The sequence below is a fragment of the Asterias amurensis genome, chromosome 1 (assembly GCF_032118995.1).
Source record: "Asterias amurensis chromosome 1, ASM3211899v1".
Lineage (NCBI taxonomy): Eukaryota > Metazoa > Echinodermata > Asteroidea > Forcipulatida > Asteriidae > Asterias > Asterias amurensis.
Genome location: NC_092648.1, coordinates 8,533,528 through 8,559,064, shown reverse-complemented (window position 1 = coordinate 8,559,064; position 25,537 = coordinate 8,533,528).

The following is a 25,537-nucleotide window of genomic DNA, read 5'->3' as shown; positions in this document are numbered from 1 at the left end:
CGTCAGTGTTTTACTTTGGCGGTAATCGACGATTTTTTGTCAAATTATGATGTCACTTTTGCACCAAAAAGTTGTAATTCCCAAGGTTTTGCGAATTTTGCATGACTCCACACAGGAAAGTTGTTCAGGATGCTCAACTTGGTCGATTTGCACCGTCAAAACGCGATTTCCAGAGTTGAATATTAGAAAAACAAGATGGCCGCTCTTCCATTTTCCCTCACCGGAGAATAACTTTTTAATTTTCGAGCCATCCCGAAAAGCCGAATTAGCGTGATTACTTCTTGCGGATACCCCACCCGAGTGTGCCGGTGCAAATTTGAACCCAATCAATGTTTTACTTTGGTGGTAATCGACAATTTTTGGTTAAATTATGACGTCACTTTTGCACCAAAAAGTTGTAATTCCCAAGGTTTTGCGAATTTTGCATAACTCCACACAGGAAAGTTGTTCAGGATGCTCAACTTGGTCGATTTGCACCGTCAAAACGCGATTTCCAGAGTTGACTATTAGAAAAACAAGATGGCCGCTCTTTCTTTTCCCTGCCCGGGGAATAAACTTTTTAATTTTCGAGCCATCCCGAAAAGCCGAATTAGCGTGATTACTTCTTGCGGATACCCCACCCGAGTGTGCCGGTGCAAATTTGAACCCAATCAATGTTTTACTTTGGTGGTAATCGACGATTTTTGGTTAAATTATGACGTCACTTTTGCACCAAAAAGTTGTAATTCCCAAGGTTTTGCGAATTTTGCATGACTCCACACAGGAAAGTTGTTCAGGATGCTCAACTTGGTCGATTTGCACCGTCAAAACGCGATTTCCAGAGTTGACTATTAGAAAAACAAGATGGCCGCTCTTCCCTTTTCCCTGCCCGGGGAATAAACTTTTTAATTTTCGAGCTCCGAAAAGCCGAATTAGCGTGATTACTTCTTGCCGATACCCCACCCGAGTGTGCCGGTGCAAATTTGAACCCAATCAATGTTTTACTTTGGTGGTAATCGACGATTTTTGGTTAAATTATGACGTCACTTTTGCACCAAAAAGTTGTAATTCCCAAGGTTTTGCGAATTTTGCATGACTCCACACAGGAAAGTTGTTCAGGATGCTCAACTTGGTCGATTTGCACCGTCAAAACGCGATTTCCAGAGTTGACTATTAGAAAAACAAGATGGCCGCTCTTCCCTTTTCCCTGCCCGGTCAATAACCTTTTTTAATTTTCGAGACACCCCGAAAAGCCGAATTAGCGTGATTACTTTTTGCGGATACCCCACCCGAGTGTGCCGGTGCAAATTTGAACCCAGTCAATGTTTTACTTTGGCGGTAATCGACGATTTTCGGTTAAATTATGACGTCACTTTTGCACCAAAAAGTTGTAATTCCCTAGGTTTTGCGAATTTTGCATGACTCCACACAGGAAAGTTGTTCAGGATGCTCAACTTGGTCGATTTGCACCGTCAAAACGCGATTTCCAGAGTTGACTATTAGAAAAACAAGATGGCCGCTCTTCCCTTTTCCCTGCCCGGGGAATAAACTTTTTAATTTTCGAGCTCCCGAAAAGCCGAATTAGCGTGATTACTTCTTGCGGATACCCCACCCGAGTGTGCCGGTGCAAATTTGAACCCCGTCAGTGTTTTACTTTGGCGGTAATCGACGATTTTTTGTCAAATTATGATGTCACTTTTGCACCAAAAAGTTGTAATTCCCTAGGTTTTGCGAATTTTGCATGACTCCACACAGGAAAGTTGTTCAGGATGCTCAACTTGGTCGATTTGCACCGTCAAAACGCGATTTCCAGAGTTGAATATTAGAAAAACAAGATGGCCGCTCTTCCATTTTCCCTCACCGGAGAATAACTTTTTAATTTTCGAGCCATCCCGAAAAGCCGAATTAGCGTGATTACTTCTTGCGGATACCCCACCCGAGTGTGCCGGTGCAAATTTGAACCCAATCAATGTTTTACTTTGGTGGTAATCGACAATTTTTGGTTAAATTATGACGTCACTTTTGCACCAAAAAGTTGTAATTCCCAAGGTTTTGCGAATTTTGCATAACTCCACACAGGAAAGTTGTTCAGGATGCTCAACTTGGTCGATTTGCACCGTCAAAACGCGATTTCCAGAGTTGACTATTAGAAAAACAAGATGGCCGCTCTTTCCTTTTCCCTGCCCGGGGAATAAACTTTTTAATTTTCGAGCTCCCGAAAAGCCGAATTAGCGTGATTACTTCTTGCGGATACCCCACCCGAGTGTGCCGGTGCAAATTTGAACCCAATCAATGTTTTACTTTGGTGGTAATCGACGATTTTTGGTTAAATTATGACGTCACTTTTGCACCAAAAAGTTGTAATTCCCAAGGTTTTGCGAATTTTGCATGACTCCACACAGGAAAGTTGTTCAGGATGCTCAACTTGGTCGATTTGCACCGTCAAAATGCGATTTCCAGAGTTGACTATTAGAAAAACAAGATGGCCGCTCTTCCCTTTTCCCTGCCCGGTCAATAACCTTTTTAATTTTCGAGATACCCCGAAAAGCCGAATTAGCGTGATTACTTCTTGCGGATACCCCACCCGAGTGTGCCGGTGCAAATTTGAACCCAGTCAATGTTTTACTTTGGCGGTAATCGACGATTTTCGGTTAAATTATGACGTCACTTTTGCACCAAAAAGTTGTAATTCCCTAGGTTTTGCGAATTTTGCATGACTCCACACAGGAAAGTTGTTCAGGATGCTCAACTTGGTCGATTTGCACCGTCAAAACGCGATTTCCAGAGTTGACTATTAGAAAAACAAGATGGCCGCTCTTCCCTTTTCCCTGCCCGGGGAATAAACTTTTTAATTTTCGAGCTCCCGAAAAGCCGAATTAGCGTGATTACTTCTTGCGGATACCCCACCCGAGTGTGCCGGTGCAAATTTGAACCCAATCAATGTTTTACTTTGGTGGTAATCGACGATTTTTGGTTAAATTATGACGTCACTTTTGCACCAAAAAGTTGTAATTCCCAAGGTTTTGCGAATTTTGCATGACTCCACACAGGAAAGTTGTTCAGGATGCTCAATTTGGTCGATTTGCACCGTCAAAACGCGATTTCCAGAGTTGACTATTAGAAAAACAAGATGGCCGCTTTTCCCTTTTCCCTGCCCGGGGAATAAACTTTTTAATTTTCGAGCTCATGAAAAGCCGAATTAGCGTGATTACTTCTTGCGGATACCCCACCCGAGTGTGCCGGTGCAAATTTGAACCCCGTCAATGTTTTACTTTGGCGGTAATCGACGATTTTTTGTCAAATTATGACGTCACTTTTGCACCAAAAAGTTGTAATTCCCAAGGTTTTGCGAATTTTGCATGACTCCACACAGGAAAGTTGTTCAGGACGCTCAACTTGGTCGATTTGCACCGTCAAAACGCGATTTCCAGAAATGACTATTAGAAAAACAAGATGGCCGCTCTTCCCTTTTCCCTGCCCGGGGAATAAACTTTTTAATTTTCGAGCTCCCGAAAAGCCGAATTAGCGTGATTACTTCTTGCGGATACCCCACCCGAGTGTGCCGGTGCAAATTTGAACCCAGTCAATGTTGATTTTGGCGGTAATCGACGATTTTCGGTTAAATTATGACGTCACTTTTGAACCAAAAAGTTGTAATTCCCTAGGTTTTGCGAATTTTGCATGACTCCACACAGGAAAGTTGTTCAGGATGCTCAACTTGGTCGATTTGCACCGTCAAAACGCGATTTCCAGAGTTGACTATTAGAAAAACAAGATGGCCGCTCTTCCCTTTTCCCTGCCCGGGGAATAAACTTTTTAATTTTCGAGCTCCCGAAAAGCCGAATTAGCGTGATTACTTCTTGCCGATACCCCACCCGAGTGTGCCGGTGCAAATTTGAACCCAATCAATGTTTTACTTTGGTGGTAATCGACGATTTTTGGTTAAATTATGACGTCACTTTTGCACCAAAAAGTTGTAATTCCCAAGGTTTTGCGAATTTTGCATGACTCCACACAGGAAAGTTGTTCAGGATGCTCAACTTGGTCGATTTGCACCGTCAAAACGCGATTTCCAGAGTTGACTATTAGAAAAACAAGATGGCCGCTCTTCCCTTTTCCCTGCCCGGTCAATAACCTTTTTAATTTTCGAGACACCCCGAAAAGCCGAATTAGCGTGATTACTTCTTGCGGATACCCCACCCGAGTGTGCCGGTGCAAATTTGAACCCAGTCAATGTTTTACTTTGGCGGTAATCGACGATTTTCGGTTAAATTATGACGTCACTTTTGCACCAAAAAGTTGTAATTCCCAAGGTTTTGCGAATTTTGCATGACTCCACACAGGAAAGTTGTTCAGGATGCTCAACTTGGTCGATTTGCACCGTCAAAACGCGATTTCCAGAGTTGACTATTAGAAAAACAAGATGGCCGCTCTTCCCTTTTCCCTGCCCGGGGAATAAACTTTTTAATTTTCGAGCTCCCGAAAAGCCGAATTAGCGTGATTACTTCTTGCGGATACCCCACCCGAGTGTGCCGGTGCAAATTTGAACCCAATCAATGTTTTACTTTGGTGGTAATCGACGATTTTTGGTTAAATTATGACGTCACTTTTGCACCAAAAAGTTGTAATTCCCAAGGTTTTGCGAATTTTGCATGACTCCACACAGGAAAGTTGTTCAGGATGCTCAATTTGGTCGATTTGCACCGTCAAAACGCGATTTCCAGAGTTGACTAATAGAAAAACAAGATGGCCGCTTTTCCCTTTTCCCTGCCCGGGGAATAAACTTTTTAATTTTCGAGCTCATGAAAAGCCGAATTAGCGTGATTACTTCTTGCGGATACCCCACCCGAGTGTGCCGGTGCAAATTTGAACCCCGTCAATGTTTTACTTTGGCGGTAATCGACGATTTTTTGTCAAATTATGACGTCACTTTTGCACCAAAAAGTTGTAATTCCCAAGGTTTTGCGAATTTTGCATGACTCCACACAGGAAAGTTGTTCAGGACGCTCAACTTGGTCGATTTGCACCGTCAAAACGCGATTTCCAGAAATGACTATTAGAAAAACAAGATGGCCGCTCTTCCCTTTTCCCTGCCCGGGGAATAAACTTTTTAATTTTCGAGCTCCCGAAAAGCCGAATTAGCGTGATTACTTCTTGCGGATACCCCACCCGAGTGTGCCGGTGCAAATTTGAACCCAGTCAATGTTGATTTTGGCGGTAATCGACGATTTTCGGTTAAATTATGACGTCACTTTTGAACCAAAAAGTTGTAATTCCCTAGGTTTTGCGAATTTTGCATGACTCCACACAGGAAAGTTGTTCAGGATGCTCAACTTGGTCGATTTGCACCGTCAAAACGCGATTTCCAGAGTTGAATATTAGAAAAACAAGATGGCCGCTCTTCCATTTTCCCTCACCGGAGAATAACTTTTTAATTTTCGAGCCATCCCGAAAAGCCGAATTAGCGTGATTACTTCTTGCGGATACCCCACCCGAGTGTGCCGGTGCAAATTTGAACCCAATCAATGTTTTACTTTGGTGGTAATCGACGATTTTTGGTTAAATTATGACGTCACTTTTGCACCAAAAAGTTGTAATTCCCAAGGTTTTGCGAATTTTGCATGACTCCACACAGGAAAGTTGTTCAGGATGCTCAACTTGGTCGATTTGCACCGTCAAAACGCGATTTCCAGAGTTGACTATTAGAAAAACAAGATGGCCGCTCTTCCCTTTTCCCTGCCCGGGGAATAAACTTTTTAATTTTCGAGCTCCCGAAAAGCCGAATTAGCGTGATTACTTCTTGCCGATACCCCACCCGAGTGTGCCGGTGCAAATTTGAACCCAATCAATGTTTTACTTTGGTGGTAATCGACGATTTTTGGTTAAATTATGACGTCACTTTTGCACCAAAAAGTTGTAATTCCCAAGGTTTTGCGAATTTTGCATGACTCCACACAGGAAAGTTGTTCAGGATGCTCAACTTGGTCGATTTGCACCGTCAAAACGCGATTTCCAGAGTTGACTATTAGAAAAACAAGATGGCCGCTCTTCCCTTTTCCCTGCCCGGTCAATAACCTTTTTAATTTTCGAGACACCCCGAAAAGCCGAATTAGCGTGATTACTTCTTGCCGATACCCCACCCGAGTGTGCCGGTGCAAATTTGAACCCAATCAATGTTTTACTTTGGTGGTAATCGACGATTTTTGGTTAAATTATGACGTCACTTTTGCACCAAAAAGTTGTAATTCCCAAGGTTTTGCGAATTTTGCATGACTCCACACAGGAAAGTTGTTCAGGATGCTCAACTTGGTCGATTTGCACCGTCAAAATGCGATTTCCAGAGTTGACTATTAGAAAAACAAGATGGCCGCTCTTCCCTTTTCCCTGCCCGGTCAATAACCTTTTTAATTTTCGAGACACCCCGAAAAGCCGAATTAGCGTGATTACTTCTTGCGGATACCCCACCCGAGTGTGCCGGTGCAAATTTGAACCCAATCAATGTTTTACTTTGGCGGTAATCGACGATTTTCGGTTAAATTATGACGTCACTTTTGCACCAAAAAGTTGTAATTCCCTAGGTTTTGCGAATTTTGCATGACTCCACACAGGAAAGTTGTTCAGGATGCTCAACTTGGTCGATTTGCACCGTCAAAACGCGATTTCCAGAGTTGACTATTAGAAAAACAAGATGGCCGCTCTTCCCTTTTCCCTGCCCGGGGAATAAACTTTTTAATTTTCGAGCTCCCGAAAAGCCGAATTAGCGTGATTACTTCTTGCGGATACCCCACCCGAGTGTGCCGGTGCAAATTTGAACCCAATCAATGTTTTACTTTGGTGGTAATCGACGATTTTTGGTTAAATTATGACGTCACTTTTGCACCAAAAAGTTGTAATTCCCAAGGTTTTGCGAATTTTGCATGACTCCACACAGGAAAGTTGTTCAGGATGCTCAATTTGGTCGATTTGCACCGTCAAAACGCGATTTCCAGAGTTGACTATTAGAAAAACAAGATGGCCGCTCTTCCCTTTTCCCTGCCCGGGGAATAAACTTTTTAATTTTCGAGCTCATGAAAAGCCGAATTAGCGTGATTACTTCTTGCGGATACCCCACCCGAGTGTGCCGGTGCAAATTTGAACCCCGTCAATGTTTTACTTTGGCGGTAATCGACGATTTTTTGTCAAATTATGACGTCACTTTTGCACCAAAAAGTTGTAATTCCCAAGGTTTTGCGAATTTTGCATGACTCCACACAGGAAAGTTGTTCAGGACGCTCAACTTGGTCGATTTGCACCGTCAAAACGCGATTTCCAGAAATGACTATTAGAAAAACAAGATGGCCGCTCTTCCCTTTTCCCTGCCCGGGGAATAAACTTTTTAATTTTCGAGCTCCCGAAAAGCCTAATTAGCGTGATTACTTCTTGCGGATACCCCACCCGAGTGTGCCGGTGCAAATTTGAACCCAGTCAATGTTGATTTTGGCGGTAATCGACGATTTTCGGTTAAATTATGACGTCACTTTTGAACCAAAAAGTTGTAATTCCCTAGGTTTTGCGAATTTTGCATGACTCCACACAGGAAAGTTGTTCAGGATGCTCAACTTGGTCGATTTGCATCGTCAAAACGCGATTTCCAGAGTTGACTATTTGAAAAACAAGATGGCCGCTCTTCCCTTTTCCCTGCCCGGGGAATAAACTTTTTAATTTTCGAGCTCCCGAAAAGCCGAATTAGCGTGATTACTTCTTGCGGATACCCCACCCGAGTGTGCCGGTGCAAATTTGAACCCAATCAATGTTTTACTTTGGTGGTAATCGACGATTTTTGGTTAAATTATGACGTCACTTTTGCACCAAAAAGTTGTAATTCCCAAGGTTTTGCGAATTTTGCATGACTCCACACAGGAAAGTTGTTCAGGATGCTCAACTTGGTCGATTTGCACCGTCAAAACGCGATTTCCAGAGTTGACTATTAGAAAAACAAGATGGCCGCTCTTCCCTTTTCCCTGCCCGGGGAATAAACTTTTTAATTTTCGAGCTCCCGAAAAGCCGAATTAGCGTGATTACTTCTTGCCGATACCCCACCCGAGTGTGCCGGTGCAAATTTGAACCCAATCAATGTTTTACTTTGGTGGTAATCGACGATTTTTGGTTAAATTATGACGTCACTTTTGCACCAAAAAGTTGTAATTCCCAAGGTTTTGCGAATTTTGCATGACTCCACACAGGAAAGTTGTTCAGGATGCTCAACTTGGTCGATTTGCACCGTCAAAACGCGATTTCCAGAGTTGACTAGTAGAAAAACAAGATGGCCGCTCTTCCCTTTTCCCTGCCCGGGGAATAAACTTTTTAATTTTCGAGCTCCCGAAAAGCCGAATTAGCGTGATTACTTCTTGCCGATACCCCACCCGAGTGTGCCGGTGCAAATTTGAACCCAATCAATGTTTTACTTTGGTGGTAATCGACGATTTTTGGTTAAATTATGACGTCACTTTTGCACCAAAAAGTTGTAATTCCCAAGGTTTTGCGAATTTTGCATGACTCCACACAGGAAAGTTGTTCAGGATGCTCAACTTGGTCGATTTGCACCGTCAAAACGCGATTTCCAGAGTTGACTATTAGAAAAACAAGATGGCCGCTCTTCCCTTTTCCCTGCCCGGTCAATAACCTTTTTAATTTTCGAGACACCCCGAAAAGCCGAATTAGCGTGATTACTTCTTGCCGATACCCCACCCGAGTGTGCCGGTGCAAATTTGAACCCAATCAATGTTTTACTTTGGTGGTAATCGACGATTTTTGGTTAAATTATGACGTCACTTTTGCACCAAAAAGTTGTAATTCCCAAGGTTTTGCGAATTTTGCATGACTCCACACAGGAAAGTTGTTCAGGATGCTCAACTTGGTCGATTTGCACCGTCAAAATGCGATTTCCAGAGTTGACTATTAGAAAAACAAGATGGCCGCTCTTCCCTTTTCCCTGCCCGGTCAATAACCTTTTTAATTTTCGAGACACCCCGAAAAGCCGAATTAGCGTGATTACTTCTTGCGGATACCCCACCCGAGTGTGCCGGTGCAAATTTGAACCCAGTCAATGTTTTACTTTGGCGGTAATCGACGATTTTCGGTTAAATTATGACGTCACTTTTGCACCAAAAAGTTGTAATTCCCTAGGTTTTGCGAATTTTGCATGACTCCACACAGGAAAGTTGTTCAGGATGCTCAACTTGGTCGATTTGCACCGTCAAAACGCGATTTCCAGAGTTGACTATTAGAAAAACAAGATGGCCGCTCTTCCCTTTTCCCTGCCCGGGGAATAAACTTTTTAATTTTCGAGCTCCCGAAAAGCCGAATTAGCGTGATTACTTCTTGCGGATACCCCACCCGAGTGTGCCGGTGCAAATTTGAACTCAATCAATGTTTTACTTTGGTGGTAATCGACGATTTTTGGTTAAATTATGACGTCACTTTTGCACCAAAAAGTTGTAATTCCCAAGGTTTTGCGAATTTTGCATGACTCCACACAGGAAAGTTGTTCAGGATGCTCAATTTGGTCGATTTGCACCGTCAAAACGCGATTTCCAGAGTTGACTATTAGAAAAACAAGATGGCCGCTTTTCCCTTTTCCCTGCCCGGGGAATAAACTTTTTAATTTTCGAGCTCATGAAAAGCCGAATTAGCGTGATTACTTCTTGCGGATACCCCACCCGAGTGTGCCGGTGCAAATTTGAACCCCGTCAATGTTTTACTTTGGCGGTAATCGACGATTTTTTGTCAAATGATGACGTCACTTTTGCACCAAAAAGTTGTAATTCCCAAGGTTTTGCGAATTTTGCATGACTCCACACAGGAAAGTTGTTCAGGACGCTCAACTTTGTCGATTTGCACCGTCAAAACGCGATTTCCAGAAATGACTATTAGAAAAACAAGATGGCCGCTCTTCCCTTTTCCCTGCCCGGGGAATAAACTTTTTAATTTTCGAGCTCCCGAAAAGCCGAATTAGCGTGATTACTTCTTGCGGATACCCCACCCGAGTGTGCCGGTGCAAATTTGAACCCAGTCAATGTTGATTTTGGCGGTAATCGACGATTTTCGGTTAAATTATGACGTCACTTTTGAACCAAAAAGTTGTAATTCCCAAGGTTTTGCGAATTTTGCATGACTCCACACAGGAAAGTTGTTCAGGATGCTCAACTTGGTCGATTTGCATCGTCAAAACGCGATTTCCAGAGTTGACTATTTGAAAAACAAGATGGCCGCTCTTCCCTTTTCCCTGCCCGGGGAATAAACTTTTTAATTTTCGAGCTCCCGAAAAGCCGAATTAGCGTGATTACTTCTTGCGGATACCCCACCCGAGTGTGCCGGTGCAAATTTGAACCCAATCAATGTTTTACTTTGGTGGTAATCGACGATTTTTGGTTAAATTATGACGTCACTTTTGCACCAAAAAGTTGTAATTCCCAAGGTTTTGCGAATTTTGCATGACTCCACACAGGAAAGTTGTTCAGGATGCTCAACTTGGTCGATTTGCACCGTCAAAACGCGATTTCCAGAGTTGACTATTAGAAAAACAAGATGGCCGCTCTTCCCTTTTCCCTGCCCGGGGAATAAACTTTTTAATTTTCGAGCTCCCGAAAAGCCGAATAAGCGTGATTACTTCTTGCCGATACCCCACCCGAGTGTGCCGGTGCAAATTTGAACCCAATCAATGTTTTACTTTGGTGGTAATCGACGATTTTTGGTTAAATTATGACGTCACTTTTGCATCAAAAAGTTGTAATTCCCAAGGTTTTGCGAATTTTGCATGACTCCACACAGGAAAGTTGTTCAGGATGCTCAACTTGGTCGATTTGCACCGTCAAAACGCGATTTCCAGAGTTGACTAGTAGAAAAACAAGATGGCCGCTCTTCCCTTTTCCCTGCCCGGTCAATAACCTTTTTTAATTTTCGAGACACCCCGAAAAGCCGAATTAGCGTGATTACTTCTTGCGGATACCCCACCCGAGTGTGCCGGTGCAAATTTGAACCCAGTCAATGTTTTACTTTGGCGGTAATCGACGATTTTCGGTTAAATTATGACGTCACTTTTGCACCAAAAAGTTGTAATTCCCTAGGTTTTGCGAATTTTGCATGACTCCACACAGGAAAGTTGTTCAGGATGCTCAACTTGGTCGATTTGCACCGTCAAAACGCGATTTCCAGAGTTGACTATTAGAAAAACAAGATGGCCGCTCTTCCCTTTTCCCTGCCCGGGGAATAAACTTTTTAATTTTCGAGCTCCCGAAAGGCCGAATTAGCGTGATTACTTCTTGCCGATACCCCACCCGAGTGTGCCGGTGCAAGTTTGAACCCAATCAATGTTTTACTTTGGTGGTAATCGACGATTTTTGGTTAAATTATGACGTCACTTTTGCACCAAAAAGTTGTAATTCCCAAGGTTTTGCGAATTTTGCATGACTCCACACAGGAAAGTTGTTCAGGATGCTCAATTTGGTCGATTTGCACCGTCAAAACGCGATTTCCAGAGTTGACTATTAGAAAAACAAGATGGCCGCTTTTCCCTTTTCCCTGCCCGGGGAATAAACTTTTTAATTTTCGAGCTCATGAAAAGCCGAATTAGCGTGATTACTTCTTGCGGATACCCCACCCGAGTGTGCCGGTGCAAATTTGAACCCCGTCAATGTTTTACTTTGGCGGTAATCGACGATTTTTTGTCAAATTATGACGTCACTTTTGCACCAAAAAGTTGTAATTCCCAAGGTTTTGCGAATTTTGCATGACTCCACACAGGAAAGTTGTTCAGGACGCTCAACTTGGTCGATTTGCACCGTCAAAACGCGATTTCCAGAAATGACTATTAGAAAAACAAGATGGCCGCTCTTCCCTTTTCCCTGCCCGGGGAATAAACTTTTTAATTTTCGAGCTCCCGAAAAGCCGAATTAGCGTGATTACTTCTTGCGGATACCCCACCCGAGTGTGCCGGTGCAAATTTGAACCCAGTCAATGTTGATTTTGGCGGTAATCGACGATTTTCGGTTAAATTATGACGTCACTTTTGAACCAAAAAGTTGTAATTCCCTAGGTTTTGCGAATTTTGCATGACTCCACACAGGAAAGTTGTTCAGGATGCTCAACTTGGTCGATTTGCATCGTCAAAACGCGATTTCCAGAGTTGACTATTTGAAAAACAAGATGGCCGCTCTTCCCTTTTCCCTGCCCGGGGAATAAACTTTTTAATTTTCGAGCTCCCGAAAAGCCGAATTAGCGTGATTACTTCTTGCGGATACCCCACCCGAGTGTGCCGGTGCAAATTTGAACCCAATCAATGTTTTACTTTGGTGGTAATCGACGATTTTTGGTTAAATTATGACGTCACTTTTGCACCAAAAAGTTGTAATTCCCAAGGTTTTGCGAATTTTGCATGACTCCACACAGGAAAGTTGTTCAGGATGCTCAACTTGGTCGATTTGCACCGTCAAAACGCGATTTCCAGAGTTGACTATTAGAAAAACAAGATGGCCGCTCTTCCCTTTTCCCTGCCCGGGGAATAAACTTTTTAATTTTCGAGCTCCCGAAAAGCCGAATTAGCGTGATTACTTCTTGCCGATACCCCACCCGAGTGTGCCGGTGCAAATTTGAACCCAATCAATGTTTTACTTTGGTGGTAATCGACGATTTTTGGTTAAATTATGACGTCACTTTTGCACCAAAAAGTTGTAATTCCCAAGGTTTTGCGAATTTTGCATGACTCCACACAGGAAAGTTGTTCAGGATGCTCAACTTGGTCGATTTGCACCGTCAAAACGCGATTTCCAGAGTTGACTAGTAGAAAAACAAGATGGCCGCTCTTCCCTTTTCCCTGCCCGGTCAATAACCTTTTTTAATTTTCGAGACACCCCGAAAAGCCGAATTAGCGTGATTACTTCTTGCGGATACCCCACCCGAGTGTGCCGGTGCAAATTTGAACCCAGTCAATGTTTTACTTTGGCGGTAATCGACGATTTTCGGTTAAATTATGACGTCACTTTTGCACCAAAAAGTTGTAATTCCCTAGGTTTTGCGAATTTTGCATGACTCCACACAGGAAAGTTGTTCATGATGCTCAACTTGGTCGATTTGCACCGTCAAAACGCGATTTCCAGAGTTGACTATTAGAAAAACAAGATGGCCGCTCTTCCCTTTTCCCTGCCCGGGGAATAAACTTTTTAATTTTCGAGCTTCCGAAAAGCCGAATTAGCGTGATTACTTCTTGCGGATACCCCACCCGAGTGTGCCGGTGCAAATTTGAACCCCGTCAGTGTTTTACTTTGGCGGTAATCGACGATTTTTTGTCAAATTATGACGTCACTTTTGCACAAAAAAGTTGTAATTCCCTAGGTTTTGCGAATTTTGCATGACTCCACACAGGAAAGTTGTTCAGGATGCTCAACTTGGTCGATTTGCACCGTCAAAACGCGATTTCCAGAGTTGAATATTAGAAAAACAAGATGGCCGCTCTTCCATTTTCCCTCACCGGAGAATAACTTTTTAATTTTCGAGCCATCCCGAAAAGCCGAATTAGCGTGATTACTTCTTGCGGATACCCCACCCGAGTGTGCCGGTGCAAATTTGAACCCAATCAATGTTTTACTTTGGTGGTAATCGACGATTTTTGGTTAAATTATGACGTCACTTTTGCACCAAAAAGTTGTAATTCCCAAGGTTTTGCGAATTTTGCATGACTCCACACAGGAAAGTTGTTCAGGATGCTCAACTTGGTCGATTTGCACCGTCAAAACGCGATTTCCAGAGTTGACTATTAGAAAAACAAGATGGCCGCTCTTCCCTTTTCCCTGCCCGGGGAATAACCTTTTTAATTTTCGAGTCACCCCGAAAAGCCGAATTAGCGTGATTACTTCTTGCGGAAACCCCACCCGAGTGTGCCGGTGCAAATTTGAACCCAATCAATGTTTTACTTTGGTGGTAATCGACAATTTTTGGTTAAATTATGACGTCACTTTTGCACCAAAAAGTTGTAATTCCCAAGGTTTTGCGAATTTTGCATGACTCCACACAGGAAAGTTGTTCAGGATGCTCAACTTGGTCGATTTGCACCGTCAAAAGGCGATTTCCAGAGTTGACTATTAGAAAAACAAGATGGCCGCTCTTCCCTTTTCCCTGCCCGGGGAATAAACTTTTTAATTTTCGAGCTCCCGAAAAGCCGAATTAGCGTGATTACTTCTTGCGGATACCCCACCCGAGTGTGCCGGTGCAAATTTGAACCCCGTCAATGTTTTACTTTGGCGGTAATCGACGATTTTTTGTCAAATTATGACGTCACTTTTGCAACAAAAAAAGTGGTAATTCCCAAGGTTTTGCGAATTTTGCATGACTCCACACAGGAAAGTTGTTCAGGACGCTCAACTTGGTCGATTTGCACCGTCAAAACGCGATTTCCAGAAATGACTATTAGAAAAACAAGATGGCCGCTCTTCCCTTTTCCCTGCCCGGGGAATAAACTTTTTACTTTTCGAGCTCCCGAAAAGCCGAATTAGCGTGATTACTTCTTGCGGATACCCCACCCGAGTGTGCCGGTGCAAATTTGAACCCAGTCAATGTTGATTTTGGCGGTAATCGACGATTTTCGGTTAAATTATGACGTCACTTTTGCACCAAAGAGTTGTCATTCCCTAGGTTTTGCGAATTTTGCATGACTCCACACAGGAAAGTTGTTCAGGATGCTCAACTTGGTCGATTTGCACCGTCAAAACGCGATTTCCAGAGTTGAATATTAGAAAAACAAGATGGCCGCTCTTCCATTTTCCCTGACCGGAGAATAACTTTTTAATTTTCGAGCCACCCCGAAAAGCCGAATTAGCGTGATTACTTCTTGCGGATACCCCACCCGAGTGTGCCGGTGCAAATTTGAATCCAATCAATGTTTTACTTTGGTGGTAATCGACGATTTTTGGTTAAATTATGACGTCACTTTTGCACCAAAAAGTTGTAATTCCCAAGGTTTTGCGAATTTTGCATGACTCCACACAGGAAAGTTGTTCAGGATGCTCAACTTGGTCGATTTGCACCGTCAAAATGCGATTTCCAGAGTTGACTATTAGAAAAACAAGATGGCCGCTCTTCCCTTTTCCCTGCCCGGTCAATAACCTTTTTAATTTTCGAGACACCCCGAAAAGCCGAATTAGCGTGATTACTTCTTGCGGATACCCCACCCGAGTGTGCCGGTGCAAATTTGAACCCAGTCAATGTTTTACTTTGGCGGTAATCGACGATTTTCGGTTAAATTATGACGTCACTTTTGCACCAAAAAGTTGTAATTCCCTAGGTTTTGCGAATTTTGCATGACTCCACACAGGAAAGTTGTTCAGGATGCTCAACTTGGTCGATTTGCACCGTCAAAACGCGATTTCCAGAGTTGACTATTAGAAAAACAAGATGGCCGCTCTTCCCTTTTCCCTGCCCGGGGAATAAACTTTTTAATTTTCGAGCTCCCGAAAAGCCGAATTAGCGTGATTACTTCTTGCGGATACCCCACCCGAGTGTGCCGGTGCAAATTTGAACCCAATCAATGTTTTACTTTGGTGGTAATCGACGATTTTTGGTTAAATTATGACGTCACTTTTGCACCAAAAAGTTGTAATTCCCAAGGTTTTGCGAATTTTGCATGACTCCACACAGGAATTTGTTCAGGATGCTCAACTTGGTCGATTTGCACCGTCAAAACGCGATTTCCAGAGTTGACTATTAGAAAAACAAGATGGCCGCTTTTCCCTTTTCCCTGCCCGGGGAATAAACTTTTTAATTTTCGAGCTCATGAAAAGCCGAATTAGCGTGATTACTTCTTGCGGATACCCCACCCGAGTGTGCCGGTGCAAATTTGAACCCAATCAATGTTTTACTTTGGCGGTAATCGACGATTTTTTGTCAAATTATGACGTCACTTTTGCACCAAAAAGTTGTAATTCCCAAGGTTTTGCGAATTTTGCATGACTCCACACAGGAAAGTTGTTCAGGACGCTCAACTTGGTCGATTTGCACCGTCAAAACGCGATTTCCAGAAATGACTATTAGAAAAACAAGATGGCCGCTCTTCCCTTTTCCCTGCCCGGGGAATAAACTTTTTAATTTTCGAGCTCCCGAAAAGCCGAATTAGCGTGATTACTTCTTGCGGATACCCCACCCGAGTGTGCCGGTGCAAATTTGAACCCAGTCAATGTTGATTTTGGCGGTAATCGACGATTTTCGGTTAAATTATGACGTCACTTTTGAACCAAAAAGTTGTAATTCCCTAGGTTTTGCGAATTTTGCATGACTCCACACAGGAAAGTTGTTCAGGATGCTCAACTTGGTCGATTTGCATCGGCAAAACGCGATTTCCAGAGTTGACTATTTGAAAAACAAGATGGCCGCTCTTCCCTTTTCCCTGCCCGGGGAATAAACTTTTTAATTTTCGAGCTCCCGAAAAGCCGAATTAGCGTGATTACTTCTTGCGGATACCCCACCCGAGTGTGCCGGTGCAAATTTGAACCCAATCAATGTTTTACTTTGGTGGTAATCGACGATTTTTGGTTAAATTATGACGTCACTTTTGCACCAAAAAGTTGTAATTCCCAAGGTTTTGCGAATTTTGCATGACTCCACACAGGAAAGTTGTTCAGGATGCTCAACTTGGTCGATTTGCACCGTCAAAACGCGATTTCCAGAGTTGACTATTAGAAAAACAAGATGTCCGCTCTTCCCTTTTCCCTGCCCGGGGAATAAACTTTTTAATTTTCGAGCTCCCGAAAAGCCGAATTAGCGTGATTACTTCTTGCCGATACCCCACCCGAGTGTGCCGGTGCAAATTTGAACCCAATCAATGTTTTACTTTGGTGGTAATCGACGATTTTTGGTTAAATTATGACGTCACTTTTGCACCAAAAAGTTGTAATTCCCAAGGTTTTGCGAATTTTGCATGACTCCACACAGGAAAGTTGTTCAGGATGCTCAACTTGGTCGATTTGCACCGTCAAAACGCGATTTCCAGAGTTGACTAGTAGAAAAACAAGATGGCCGCTCTTCCCTTTTCCCTGCCCGGTCAATAACCTTTTTTAATTTTCGAGACACCCCGAAAAGCCGAATTAGCGTGATTACTTCTTGCGGATACCCCACCCGAGTGTGCCGGTGCAAATTTGAACCCAGTCAATGTTTTACTTTGGCGGTAATCGACGATTTTCGGTTAAATTATGACGTCACTTTTGCACCAAAAAGTTGTAATTCCCTAGGTTTTGCGAATTTTGCATGACTCCACACAGGAAAGTTGTTCAGGATGCTCAACTTGGTCGATTTGCACCGTCAAAACGCGATTTCCAGAGTTGACTATTAGAAAAACAAGATGGCCGCTCTTCCCTTTTCCCTGCCCGGGGAATAAACTTTTTAATTTTCGAGCTCCCGAAAAGCCGAATTAGCGTGATTACTTCTTGCGGATACCCCACCCGAGTGTGCCGGTGCAAATTTGAACCCCGTCAGTGTTTTACTTTGGCGGTAATCGACGATTTTTTGTCAAATTATGACGTCACTTTTGCACAAAAAAGTTGTAATTCCCTAGGTTTTGCGAATTTTGCATGACTCCACACAGGAAAGTTGTTCAGGATGCTCAACTTGGTCGATTTGCACCGTCAAAACGCGATTTCCAGAGTTGAATATTAGAAAAACAAGATGGCCGCTCTTCCATTTTCCCTCACCGGAGAATAACTTTTTAATTTTCGAGCCATCCCGAAAAGCCGAATTAGCGTGATTACTTCTTGCGGATACACCACCCGAGTGTGCCGGTGCAAATTTGAACCCAATCAATGTTTTACTTTGGTGGTAATCGACGATTTTTGGTTAAATTATGACGTCACTTTTGCACCAAAAAGTTGTAATTCCCAAGGTTTTGCGAATTTTGCATGACTCCACACAGGAAAGTTGTTCAGGATGCTCAACTTGGTCGATTTGCACCGTCAAAACGCGATTTCCAGAGTTGACTATTAGAAAAACAAGATGGCCGCTCTTCCCTTTTCCCTGCCCGGGGAATAACCTTTTTAATTTTCGAGTCACCCCGAAAAGCCGAATTAGCGTGATTACTTCTTGCGGAAACCCCACCCGAGTGTGCCGGTGCAAATTTGAACCCAATCAATGTTTTACTTTGGTGGTAATCGACAATTTTTGGTTAAATTATGACGTCACTTTTGCACCAAAAAGTTGTAATTCCCAAGGTTTTGCGAATTTTGCATGACTCCACACAGGAAAGTTGTTCAGGATGCTCAACTTGGTCGATTTGCACCGTCAAAAGGCGATTTCCAGAGTTGACTATTAGAAAAACAAGATGGCCGCTCTTCCCTTTTCCCTGCCCGGGGAATAAACTTTTTAATTTTCGAGCTCATGAAAAGCCGAATTAGCGTGATTACTTCTTGCGGATACCCCACCCGAGTGTGCCGGTGCAAATTTGAACCCCGTCAATGTTTTACTTTGGCGGTAATCGACGATTTTTTGTCAAATTATGACGTCACTTTTGCAACAAAAAAAGTGGTAATTCCCAAGGTTTTGCGAATTTTGCATGACTCCACACAGGAAAGTTGTTCAGGACGCTCAACTTGGTCGATTTGCACCGTCAAAACGCGATTTCCAGAAATGACTATTAGAAAAACAAGATGGCCGCTCTTCCCTTTTCCCTGCCCGGGGAATAAACTTTTTACTTTTCGAGCTCCCGAAAAGCCGAATTAGCGTGATTACTTCTTGCGGATACCCCACCCGAGTGTGCCGGTGCAAATTTGAACCCAGTCAATGTTGATTTTGGCGGTAATCGACGATTTTCGGTTAAATTATGACGTCACTTTTGCACCAAAGAGTTGTCATTCCCTAGGTTTTGCGAATTTTGCATGACTCCACACAGGAAAGTTGTTCAGGATGCTCAACTTGGTCGATTTGCACCGTCAAAACGCGATTTCCAGAGTTGAATATTAGAAAAACAAGATGGCCGCTCTTCCATTTTCCCTGACCGGAGAATAACTTTTTAATTTTCGAGCCACCCCGAAAAGCCGAATTAGCGTGATTACTTCTTGCGGATACCCCACCCGAGTGTGCCGGTGCAAATTTGAATCCAATCAATGTTTTACTTTGGTGGTAATCGACGATTTTTGGTTAAATTATGACGTCACTTTTGCACCAAAAAGTTGTAATTCCCAAGGTTTTGCGAATTTTGCATGACTCCACACAGGAAAGTTGTTCAGGATGCTCAACTTGGTCGATTTGCACCGTCAAAATGCGATTTCCAGAGTTGACTATTAGAAAAACAAGATGGCCGCTCTTCCCTTTTCCCTGCCCGGTCAATAACCTTTTTAATTTTCGAGACACCCCGAAAAGCCGAATTAGCGTGATTACTTCTTGCGGATACCCCACCCGAGTGTGCCGGTGCAAATTTGAACCCAGTCAATGTTTTACTTTTGCGGTAATCGACGATTTTCGGTTAAATTATGACGTCACTTTTGCACCAAAAAGTTGTAATTCCCTAGGTTTTGCGAATTTTGCATGACTCCACACAGGAAAGTTGTTCAGGATGCTCAACTTGGTCGATTTGCACCGTCAAAACGCGATTTCCAGAGTTGACTATTAGAAAAACAAGATGGCCGCTCTTCCCTTTTCCCTGCCCGGGGAATAAACTTTTTAATTTTCGAGCTCCCGAAAAGCCGAATTAGCGTGATTACTTCTTGCGGATACCCCACCCGAGTGTGCCGGTGCAAATTTGAACCCAATCAATGTTTTACTTTGGTGGTAATCGACGATTTTTGGTTAAATTATGACGTCACTTTTGCACCAAAAAGTTGTAATTCCCAAGGTTTTGCGAATTTTGCATGACTCCACACAGGAAAGTTGTTCAGGATGCTCAACTTGGTCGATTTGCACCGTCAAAACGCGATTTCCAGAGTTGACTATTAGATAAACAAGATGGCCGCTTTTCCCTTTTCCCTGCCCGGGGAATAAACTTTTTAATTTTCGAGCTCATGAAAAGCCGAATTAGCGTGATTACTTCTTGCGGATACCCCACCCGAGTGTGCCGGTGCAAATTTGAACCCAATCAATGTTTTACTTTGGCGGTAATCGACGATTTTTTGTCAAATTATGACGTCACTTTTGCACCAAAAAGTTGTAATTCCCAAGGTTTTGCGAATTTTGCATGACTCCACACAGGAAAGTTGTTCAGGACGCTCAACTTGGTCGATTTGCACCGTCAAAACGCGATTTCCAGAAATGACTATTAGAAAAACAAGATGGCCGCTCTTCCCTTTTCCCTGCCCGGGGAATAAACTTTTTAATTTTCGAGCTCCTGAAAAGCCGAATTAGCGTGATTACTTCTTGCGGATACCCCACCCGAGTGTGCCGGTGCAAATTTGAACCCAATCAATGTTTTACTTTGGTGGTAACCGACGATTTTTGGTTAAATTATGACGTCACTTTTGCACCAAAAAGTTGTAATTCCCAAGGTTTTGCGAATTTTGCATGACTCCACACAGGAAAGTTGTTCAGGATGCTCAACTTGGTCGATTTGCACCGTCAAAACGCGATTTCCAGAGCTGACTATTTGAAAAACAACATGGCCGCTCTTCCCTTTTCCCTGCCCGGGGAATAAACTTTTTAATTTTCGAGCTCCCGAAAAGCCGAATTAGCGTGATTACTTCTTGCGGATACCCCACCCGAGTGTGCCGGTGCAAATTTGAACCCAATCAATGTTTTACTTTGGTGGTAATCGACGATTTTTGGTTAAATTATGACGTCACTTTTGCACCAAAAAGTTGTAATTCCCAAGGTTTTGCGAATTTTGCATGACTCCACACAGGAAAGTTGTTCAGGATGCTCAACTTGGTCGATTTGCACCGTCAAAACGCGATTTCCAGAGTTGACTATTAGAAAAACAAGATGGCCGCTCTTCCCTTTTCCCTGCCCGGTCAATAACCTTTTTTAATTTTCGAGACACCCCGAAAAGCCGAATTAGCGTGATTACTTCTTGCGGATACCCCACCCGAGTGTGCCGGTGCAAATTTGAACCAGGTCAATGTTTTACTTTTGCGGTAATCGACGATTTTCGGTTAAATTATGACGTCACTTTTGCACCAAAAAGTTGTAATTCCCTAGGTTTTGCGAATTTTGCATGACTCCACACAGGAAAGTTGTTCAGGATGCTCAACTTGGTCGATTTGCACCGTCAAAACGCGATTTCCAGAGTTGACTATTAGAAAAACAAGATGGCCGCTCTTCCCTTTTCCCTGCCCGGGGAATAAACTTTTTAATTTTCGAGCTCCCGAAAAGCCGAATTAGCGTGATTACTTCTTGCGGATACCCCACCCGAGTGTGCCGGTGCAAATTTGAACCCCGTCAGTGTTTTACTTTGGCGGTAATCGACGATTTTTTGTCAAATTATGACGTCACTTTTGCACAAAAAAGTTGTAATTCCCTAGGTTTTGCGAATTTTGCATGACTCCACACAGGAAAGTTGTTCAGGATGCTCAACTTGGTCGATTTGCACCGTCAAAACGCGATTTCCAGAGTTGAATATTAGAAAAACAAGATGGCCGCTCTTCCATTTTCCCTCACCGGAGAATAACTTTTTAATTTTCGAGCCATCCCGAAAAGCCGAATTAGCGTGATTACTTCTTGCGGATACCCCACCCGAGTGTGCCGGTGCAAATTTGAACCCAATCAATGTTTTACTTTGGTGGTAATCGACGATTTTTGGTTAAATTATGACGTCACTTTTGCACCAAAAAGTTGTAATTCCCAAGGTTTTGCGAATTTTGCATGACTCCACACAGGAAAGTTGTTCAGGATGCTCAACTTGGTCGATTTGCACCGTCAAAACGCGATTTCCAGAGTTGACTATTAGAAAAACAAGATGGCCGCTCTTCCCTTTTCCCTGCCCGGGGAATAACCTTTTTAATTTTCGAGTCACCCCGAAAAGCCGAATTAGCGTGATTACTTCTTGCGGAAACCCCACCCGAGTGTGCCGGTGCAAATTTGAACCCAATCAATGTTTTACTTTGGTGGTAATCGACAATTTTTGGTTAAATTATGACGTCACTTTTGCACCAAAAAGTTGTAATTCCCAAGGTTTTGCGAATTTTGCATGACTCCACACAGGAAAGTTGTTCAGGATGCTCAACTTGGTCGATTTGCACCGTCAAAATGCGATTTCCAGAGTTGACTATTAGAAAAACAAGATGGCCGCTCTTCCCTTTTCCCTGCCCGGTCAATAACCTTTTTAATTTTCGAGACACCCCGAAAAGCCGAATTAGCGTGATTACTTCTTGCGGATACCCCACCCGAGTGTGCCGGTGCAAATTTGAACCCAATCAATGTTTTACTTTGGCGGTAATCGACGATTTTCGGTTAAATTATGACGTCACTTTTGCACCAAAAAGTTGTAATTCCCTAGGTTTTGCGAATTTTGCATGACTCCACACAGGAAAGTTGTTCAGGATGCTCAACTTGGTCGATTTGCACCGTCAAAACGCGATTTCCAGAGTTGACTATTAGAAAAACAAGATGGCCGCTCTTCCCTTTTCCCTGCCCGGGGAATAACCTTTTTAATTTTCGAGTCACCCCGAAAAGCCGAATTAGCGTGATTACTTCTTGCGGAAACCCCACCCGAGTGTGCCGGTGCAAATTTGAACCCAATCAATGTTTTACTTTGGTGGTAATCGACGATTTTTGGTTAAATTATGACGTCACTTTTGCACCAAAAAGTTGTAATTCCCAAGGTTTTGCGAATTTTGCATGACTCCACACAGGAAAGTTGTTCAGGATGCTCAACTTGGTCGATTTGCACCGTCAAAACGCGATTTCCAGAGTTGACTATTAGAAAAACAAGATGGCCGCTCTTCCCTTTTCCCTGCCCGGGGAATAAACTTTTTAATTTTCGAGCTCATGAAAAGCCGAATTAGCGTGATTACTTCTTGCGGATACCCCACCCGAGTGTGCCGGTGCAAATTTGAACCCCGTCAATGTTTTACTTTGGCGGTAATCGACGATTTTTTGTCAAATTATGACGTCACTTTTGCACCAAAAAAAGTGGTAATTCCAAAGGTTTTGCGAATTTTGCATGACTCCACACAGGAAAGTTGTTCAGGACGCTCAACTTGGTCGATTTGCACCGTCAAAACGCGATTTCCAGAGTTGACTATTAGAAAAACAAGATGGCCGCTCTTCCCTTTTCCCTGCCCGGGGAATAAACTTTTTAATTTTCGAGCTCCCGAAAAGCCGAATTAGCGTGATTACTTCTTGCGGATACCCCACCCGAGTGTGCCGGTGCAAATTTGAACCCAGTCAATGTTGATTTTGGCGGTAATCGACGATTTTCGGTTAAATTATGACGTCACTTTTGCACCAAAGAGTTGTCATTCCCTAGGTTTTGCGAATTTTGCATGACTCCACACAGGAAAGTTGTTCAGGATGCTCAACTTGGTCGATTTGCACCGTCAAAACGCGATTTCCAGAGTTGACTATTAGAAAAACAAGATGGCCGCTCTTCCCTTTTCCCTGCCCGGGGAATAAACTTTTTAATTTTCGAGCTCCCGAAAAGCCGAATTAGCGTGATTACTTCTTGCGGATACCCCTCCCGAGTGTGCCGGTGCAAATTTGAACCCAATCAATGTTTTACTTTGGTGGTAATCGACGATTTTTGGTTAAATTATGACGTCACTTTTGCACCAAAAAGTTGTAATTCCCAAGGTTTTGCGAATTTTGCATGACTCCACACAGGAAAGTTGTTCAGGATGCTCAACTTGGTCGATTTGCACCGTCAAAACGCGATTTCCAGAGTTGACTATTAGAAAAACAAGATGGCCGCTCTTCCCTTTTCCCTGCCCGGGGAATAAACTTTTTAATTTTCGAGCTCCCGAAAAGCCGAATTAGCGTGATTACTTCTTGCGGATACCCCACCCGAGTGTGCCGGTGCAAATTTGAACCCAATCAATGTTTTACTTTGGTGGTAATCGACGATTTTTGGTTAAATTATGACGTCACTTTTGCACCAAAAAGTTGTACATCCCAAGGTTTTGCGAATTTTGCATGACTCCACACAGGAAAGTTGTTCAGGATGCTCAACTTGGTCGATTTGCACCGTCAAAACGCGATTTCCAGAGTTGACTATTAGAAAAACAAGATGGCCGCTCTTCCCTTTTCCCTGCCCGGTCAATAACCTTTTTAATTTTCGAGACACCCCGAAAAGCCGAATTAGCGTGATTACTTCTTGCGGATACCCCACCCGAGTGTGCCGGTGCAAATTTGAACCCAGTCAATGTTTTACTTTGGCGGTAATCGACGATTTTCGGTTAAATTATGACGTCACTTTTGCACCAAAAAGTTGTAATTCCCTAGGTTTTGCGAATTTTGCATGACTCCACACAGGAAAGTTGTTCAGGATGCTCAACTTGGTCGATTTGCACCGTCAAAACGCGATTTCCAGAGTTGACTATTAGAAAAACAAGATGGCCGCTCTTCCCTTTTCCCTGCCCGTGGAATAAACTTTTTAATTTTCGAGTCACCCCGAAAAGCCGAATTAGCGTGATTACTTCTTGCGGATACCCCACCCGAGTGTGCCGGTGCAAATTTGAACCCAATCAATGTTTTACTTTGGTGGTAATCGACGATTTTTGGTTAAATTATGACGTCACTTTTGCACCAAAAAGTTGTAATTCCCAAGGTTTTGCGAATTTTGCATGACTCCACACAGGAAAGTTGTTCAGGATGCTCAACTTGGTCGATTTGCACCGTCAAAACGCGATTTCCAGAGTTGACTATTAGAAAAACAAGATGGCCGCTCTTCCCTTTTCCCTTCCCGGGGAATAAACTTTTTAATTTTCGAGCTCCCGAAAAGCCGAATTAGCGTGATTACTTCTTGCGGATACCCCACCCGAGTGTGCCGGTGCAAATTTGAACCCAATCAATGTTTTACTTTGGTGGTAATCGACGATTTTTGGTTAAATTATGACGTCACTTTTGCACCAAAAAGTTGTAATTCCCAAGGTTTTGCGAATTTTGCATGACTCCACTCAGGAAAGTTGTTCAGGATGCTCAACTTGGTCGATTTGCACCGTCAAAACGCGATTTCCAGAGTTGAATATTAGAAAAACAAGATGGCCGCTCTTCCATTTTCCCTGACCGGGGAATAACTTTTTAATTTTCGAGCCACCCCGCAAAGCCGAATTAGCGTGATTACTTCTTGCGGATACCCCACCCGAGTGTGCCGGTGCAAATTTGAACCCAATCAATGTTTTACTTTGGTGGTAATCGACGATTTTTGGTTAAATTATGACGTCACTTTTGCACCAAAAAGTTGTAATTCCCAAGGTTTTGCGAATTTTGCATGACTCCACACAGGAAAGTTGTTCAGGATGCTCAACTTGGTCGATTTCCACCGTCAAAACGCGATTTCCAGAGTTGACTATTAGAAAAACAAGATGGCCGCTCTTCCCTTTTCCCTGCCCGGGGAATAAACTTTTTAATTTTCGAGACACCCCGAAAAGCCGAATTAGCGTGATTACTTCTTGCGGATACC